The sequence below is a fragment of the Littorina saxatilis genome, linkage group LG11 (genome assembly GCF_037325665.1).
Source record: "Littorina saxatilis isolate snail1 linkage group LG11, US_GU_Lsax_2.0, whole genome shotgun sequence".
Classification (NCBI taxonomy): Eukaryota; Metazoa; Mollusca; class Gastropoda; order Littorinimorpha; family Littorinidae; genus Littorina; species Littorina saxatilis.
Window position 1 is genome coordinate 33,368,244 of NC_090255.1, and position 6,700 is coordinate 33,374,943.

Consider the following 6,700-nt stretch of genomic DNA (forward strand, 5'->3'; position numbering starts at 1 on the left):
AGTACATCAATCGCGTAACTGACATGGAAACAAGAGGACTGATGTGACATGGATTTAAATACTAACACACACAAACATGACAAAAATGTATGGGATATGTTTTTTGCTGAATGTCTGTATCAATATCAAACTTGAGTATTAATGAAAAAGGTAAAGAGAATGCATTCAAGTTGTCATTTGGTATACGTTGTAAAGGACATCATTGCGGACAAGGCTGAAAACTTTATATGAGAGCCCGGCGTAACATGCATGTTACATTTTCAAATACAGTTTTACTGATCACTTGTTCAGCAAAAAGAAGAATATTGGTAGCACAGTAAGACTGACACAAACTGTAGTGTGTCACAGCATGCAGTTTGGGAAGCTGTTAATGTGATAATCAGTTATAGACCTCTCTCTCTCTCTCTCTCTCTCTCTCTCTCTCTCTCTCTCTCTCTCTCTCTCTCTCTCTCTCTCTCTCTATCTCTCTCTCTCTCTCAGTCTCTCCCCCTCTCTCTCTCTCAGTCTCTCTCTCTCTCTATCTCTCTCTCTCTCTCTCTCTCTCTCTCTCTCTCTCTCTCTGTCTCAGTCTCTCTCTCTCAGTATCTCTCTCTGTCTCTGTATGTCTCTCATCTCTCTATCTCTCTCTCAGTCTCTCTCTCTCTCTCTCTCTCTCTCTCTCTCTCTCTCTCTCTCTCTCTCTCACACAGACGCGAATTGAAACTGAATTTCTCCCAATTGCCAAGTGGACTGGGTGGCCGAGTGGTAACGCACTTGCCTCGGAAGCGCGGCGAGGTTGCGAGTTCGACCCTGGGTCAGAGCGTTAGCAATTTTCTCCCCCCTTTCCTAACCTAGGTGGTGGGTTCAAGTGCTAGTCTTTCGGATGAGACGAAAAACCGAGGTCCCTTCGTGTACACTACATTGGGGTGTGCACGTTAAAGATCCCACGATTGACAAAAGGGTCTTTTCTGGCAAAATTGTATAGGCATAGATAAAAATGTCCACCAAATACCCGTGTGACTTGGAATAAAGGTCGTGAAAGGTGAATGCTCGCCCTAATAGGCTTGAGGTTTGCTGGCCGATGTGAATGCGTGATATATTGTGTAAAAAATTCCATCTCACACGGCAGAAATTAATATGTAAAGCGCTTAGAGAACGTTAAGCGCTATATAAATCTCCCCATACAATACAAGCCAAAACACAGTAAATACAGGAGAGGAAACTGTATAAAATTTCATCTCACACGGCATCACTGCAGAGCGCCTAGAACTGTACCCACGGAATATGCGCGATATAAGCGTCATTGATTGATTGATTGAAACTGAAGCATCAGTAAAAATGTCAAAAAATAAATTAAAGGATCGGAGTTTGGCTTAGTGAAACAAGACAAGACAGAACAAGACAAGACAAGACAAGACAAGACAAGACAAGACAAGACAAGACAAGACAAAGACAAGACAAGACAAGACAAGACAAGACAAGACAAGACAAAACAAGATCTTTGTTATCGAGGGTAATAGATAAAGCCAGAATATTAAAAAAAAAACATGCGTTTTCACCTTTCACATCCAGCCCTGGACCTAGATAGGGTCAACCAGACCAGAAAAAAAATATGATCAGAGAACTATCAGAGCAAACTTTACACATTATAACTGTACGTACAGATAAAAAGATAAACAAGTCGCGTAAGGCGAAATTACTACATTTAGTCAAGCTGTGGAACTCACAGAATGAAACTGAACGTAGTCCGCCGCAAGTGCAAAAGGCAGTGAAAGTGACGAGCCTGTTTGGCGCGGTAGCGATTGCGCTGTGCTTCATAGCACGCTTTACTGTACCTCTCTTCGTTTTAACTTTCTGAGCGTGTTTTTAATCCAAACATATCATATCTATATGTTTTTGGAATCAGGAACCGACAAGGAATAAGATGAAATAGTTTTTAAAACGATTTCGAAAATTTAATTTTGATCATAATTTTTATATTTTTAATTTTCAGAGCTTGTTTTTAATCCAAATATAACATATCTATATGTTTTTGGAATCAGAAAATGACGAAGAATAAGATGAAATTGTTTTTGGATCGTTTAATAAAAAAATAATTTTAATTGCACATTTCCGATTTTTAATGACCAAACTCACTCATTAGTTTTTAAGCCACCCAGTTGAAATGCAATACCAAACCCCGGCCTTTGTCGAAGATTGCTTTGCCAAAATTTCAATCAATTTTATTGAAAAATGAGGGTGTGACAGTGCCGCCTCAACTTTTACAAAAAGCCGGATATGATGTATTTATCGAAAAAATGAAAAAAACTGTCCGGGGATATCATACCCAGGAACTCTCATGTCAAATTTCATAAAGATCGGCCCAGTAGTTTAGTCTGAATCGCTCTACACACACACACACACAGACAGACAGACACACATACACCACGACCCTCGTCTCGATTCCCCCCTCTATGTTAAAACATTTAGTCAAAACTTGACTAAATGTAAAAATACTTCACAACATTTTGACTACATGGTCAGTCAGTCCGTGTGAAAAATATACCTGATTGAAGTAAGGCATCATAAGTACAAACTCGGAAGAAAAAAAAGAGAGGAAGAGAGAAAGGCTGGAATGGGGAGGAGGGAGGGAGGGAGGAGGGAGGAGGGGATAGTGATTTGAAGGAAGATGACACACGTGGCATGATATAGACAGTCCCCATTAAGCAGCAGGACCTCCCCCTTTACGCCATCTTCTCCCCCTCGCCCCCTCCCCTTCTGCCCTTCGTCTCTAAGTAACCAGCATCCGCCCACCCCGAGTAGCCTCCCAGGTGATTGTATGGTTGGCCTTTCGGGTCTATAGCTATCGTCACGAATGAATGAAGAATGCGTGTATATTTTGTCAAATGTATTAACACAGTGCAGTTAATATAACATGTACCAAATACCAAATAACGCAATGCCGTTAAAGTTGTGAAGGGGTAAAACTCAAGAACACACGTATCCCTGTTTTTTTTTTTAAATCATTGCTTTTTGCCAAACTTTGCAGACGGAGAAACCGTGGCTGAGTGTTGAAACTGGGGTACAACTGTTCATGATCGTGCACGCTAGTTTGTATGTATTTATTTTTTCTACAAACAGTTATGTGACAGGGAGACTACCGTTGCCCTTCACAGCAGGCTCTGCAGACTTGTTGGCCTTTGAAAGCGCTAGCTATTTATAGCTCGCTGGCTAAATACCTGCATGTGGATTGTAGAGTTCGTTTTGTGATGGGGTCTGGCGGCTGCTGTCTCCCTGTATGTTCTTGGTTTCTTTAGCGTAACCATAACAGTTTTTATAGGGCTAAGAAATTAGCTCTAAAATACTCAATCCTGTCTGAATGGCTTTTGCTTCCAAAGGTGGTTCGTGTGTTTCGGCACTCGAATACATTTATGTTTAGTTCAGACAAAAATAACACTACCGGCTTAGAATTTGAACTTTGGAGAACTTTTTGACTAACTTTCATGTAAATGTCTTGTCATATGTATAACAAACGTGTGATTTTGACACCCCCGTTTAGCTAGTGGTCGGACCTTAAAAGATCGCTGGGTCGAAGTACGAGTGATTGTAACGATTTTTGTCGTCATAAATTAAACGTTCCCATAACACACCAGTCTTGGCCCATCTTGGTCAAGAGCATCGTAAACCTCTCCTGGCAACTGTCATGCGACGGAAGCTAGCACGGTTTGACCATGTCACGAAGCATTACCGTAGAAGTGGGACGCAGACGCAAGAGACAACGCGGGAGCTGGGGCCAGTTTCATAAGATAGCAGTGAACCGACTGACAGTCGATCGACTGCCCAGTCGATGGACTGTGGTTGATCGCCGGGTCACCGAAAAGCGCGTTTCATGAGCGAATCACCGTCACCCGCGGACAACCGCAGTCGACCGACTGTACAGTAATCCGAATGGCCAAGTCGAGGGCTAAATTTAGCAACATTACCACTTCCGTTTGCTCATTCGCACGTGGAAATGGCCGATTTCGAAGAAAAAACAAGTCTCGGCCCGCTCAAAATAACAATGACCGAAACTTTCAGTAATTCCTTCGCGTGACGTCGAACCCTCTTACGACATAATGTGACGTCTTCAAGACATAACCCTGACTTGTCTCCTGGATTACTGCGTCATAATAGATACATTTCGAAGAACAATCACAAGGTTTGGCTCACAATCCAAACAAGTGTGAGCATTCTGCCATTGACTGTGCGGATAATTACATTTATTTTCGGTTTACCGCAGTAAGCCGAACACAGTGTTGGGGGGAGAGCTTCACCGTGTTCGGCCGACTTCCGGTGAGACGACCCGCAGTCAGTCGACCGAAATTTTGTTCGTGAAACCCGATTACGTCGGATTACTGTGGTTATCTCGGACAACTGCAGTCGGTCGACTGTGTTTCTGGCTTATGAAACTGGCCCCTGGTCCGACAACGACAAAAATGGACGCAGATGGCTTTTTTGTAACCTTCTGTCGACGGCCGCCAACAGAACACCTGATAAACAAAGGGAAGTAAGCGCTCTAAATGCAAACGACATGTGTAATAAAGTAAGTGAGAGTTATACGGAACCAATCTCCTGGCACCTGAGAGAATAACAAGCCTTGACATGAACAAGGACCTTCATCCTCAACAGAACAAAACAGCATGCATAAAGGTTTCTGCCTCTTCTGCCTCTTCTGCCCTCACGTTCCCCAGACAAGGGACGGATGATTATGATGACTTCAGGCACAATCGGCACACCATAGCGTATTGTTGGTTCTCCGCGTCCAGCAGATTCCCTCTGTGTCTCGGTATGTGTCCCTGGCATACCAAGCCGCGAAAAAAGGGGCGTAATTTGCTCCTTGTCTCCCTTAGCTTTCTTGACACCCAAACCGTCGAGGACAACGGAAGCACAAAGGGGTTCTTCACTAGTTCCGGCGTCGGAAAGTTTTGCAAGGACTCTCGATTGCACTTCTAAAAAAACCGGTACATTTTCGTTTTAATAACACTTTTTATGTTCTTAATTTTGATATATTTACGTTTTTCTTTTCAAGGTCAGAAAAATGACCCCAAATCATATGTGGTAGTGACTACGACTGCTACGACGAACCAGCGTTGTCCGAAAAAGACGTCTTACCTATAGAATTCAAATATCTTGTTTGAAATGTTCACGGTTGTACCATAGGTTTTTAAGCTGAAATAAACCAGAAAAAGAAAAAAGGTAAAACATTACGGAAAAAATAGGGAACTGATTAACGTTAAAAAAAAAGGGCAGAGATCGATATGAAGGTAAATATACAATTGAGGACAGTTGAAGAATAAATGAATAGACAAGGACAGCTGAAAAACAGAAGGCAACAAAATTAGTGAACTGAAAAACGTTAAAATTAAAAAAAGAAAAAGAGATATGAAGGCAAATACACGATGGAGGAAAGTGACAGAATAAATAAATAGATAAGGGCAGCTGAAAAACAAAATAAAAATTAAAGTAGAAAGAGAGCTGGGAAAAAAGTTAGTGAGAAAAAAAAGAGTGTAGTAGGTCTATATCTATATGGAAATATTGACTTTAATGCAGTGCCGTTCTATAAAGCTGTGTACCAGTGGAAACCTTGATACGCAAGTAATAATACATTTTTCAACGACGTACTTTCAGTTAATCATATATAAGTCTGTTGTATGAATAAATGGCTTATCCAAATATAACCCTGGCCCACAGAGAAATAATTAGGAACTAATGCACAGATTGATTAAAGGCATATGTACTCGATGACTATACACACTAATTGCTTTACCACCAGCTGGAGACATGCTAAATTAAGTTCCCTGCAAAATATTGTGGTCTAGGACCCCTTCAATGTTGAGATATGTTAATTTTCATTTTGATCTGGATCGTCCTATTTATAGATTTGGCAACACATGTAACGTTGATGCAAGGGAGCTAACACCGCGGCTTTGTTGACATCCTCACTTTTTCAGAGGCTAGAACAAGCTGTAATGCATGTATTATGGTCCGCGCATGGTGACATATCGTCATTATATGGTCTTATGGTGCGTTTGACATCCATTATGGGCAAACTACACTTTGTAAACACGGGAGCGCGTACATATGCCTTTAAATATTTGTTACGTTCGTTCAGTTCTAACTAATATTGAGAGGTTTATACTCCTCGCGTAACGTTGAAACCAACGGATTCTGACATTGATTTTAAATACCATAAATTATTTGAAAAGACAACAAATATCAGATTTTTTTTCTTTTCTTTTTTAAAAATGTTGTAACCTTTTGTTGTTGTTGTATCATTCATTGACTGGAGTTTCACTGATAGAAATCACAGGATTTCATTATTTGTATCGTTTAACATACAGTACAAACTTTAAAAGGAGTAAACATGCATGCATGTAACAAACAATGTACACAGCTTCATATTGTGACAGGGGAGGCTACCGCTCCTTTCACAGCAGACTCTGCACCCGAGTTGTTGGCCTTTAAGTCAACACCGGTGGATTGTGGAATTCTGTTTGTGATGGGGTCTGGTGGTTTGCGATTGTCTGTATGTTCATGGAAACCTTCGGGTTTGCATAACAGTTTTTGTAGGGCTAAGAAATTGGCCCTAACATTTTCAATCCTGTTTGATTGCACTTCGCCTCCCGAGGTGATCGTAGTGTTACGGCACTCGGTTACAATATATAAATTAAAACGACCCTGCACCTCTAACACTGACAATGTA

The 6,700-nt window shown here is 41.2% G+C and overlaps 1 long non-coding RNA gene across 1 annotated transcript in view; it reads left to right on the top strand.

The window, feature by feature from the left end:
* Positions 1 to 6,700, top strand: part of LOC138980293 (uncharacterized) — a 117,490-nt gene that overhangs the window by 22,135 nt on the left and 88,655 nt on the right. The gene's annotated exons all lie outside the window — the stretch shown is intronic.